We start from the raw sequence: 267 nt of genomic DNA on the forward strand, positions 1-267 counted from the left end.
TCTCATAATTATAACAACTTTATAATTCTCTTGCAAGGCCTTTATGTTCCATGGACTTCATCCAATTAGTACTTAACAACTCCTTATTATTGCACTAACATGAAGAAAAACCTCTATCACATAAAATTACAAGATTAAATATGTATTAAATGATGATATATATTCCTTGACCAATCTAATTGGCTTAAGGGCATATACCAATACAAACTGCACCACAAATTCAGAGTCAAGGAGCCTCCTTGAGAAATCTTGAGATTCAAATGGGAC

The sequence above is a fragment of the Theobroma umbraticum genome, unplaced genomic scaffold (genome assembly GCF_002168275.2).
Source record: "Theobroma umbraticum cultivar Fairchild unplaced genomic scaffold, ASM216827v3 scaffold_77.0, whole genome shotgun sequence".
In the NCBI taxonomy this organism is placed as follows: domain Eukaryota; kingdom Viridiplantae; phylum Streptophyta; class Magnoliopsida; order Malvales; family Malvaceae; genus Theobroma; species Theobroma umbraticum.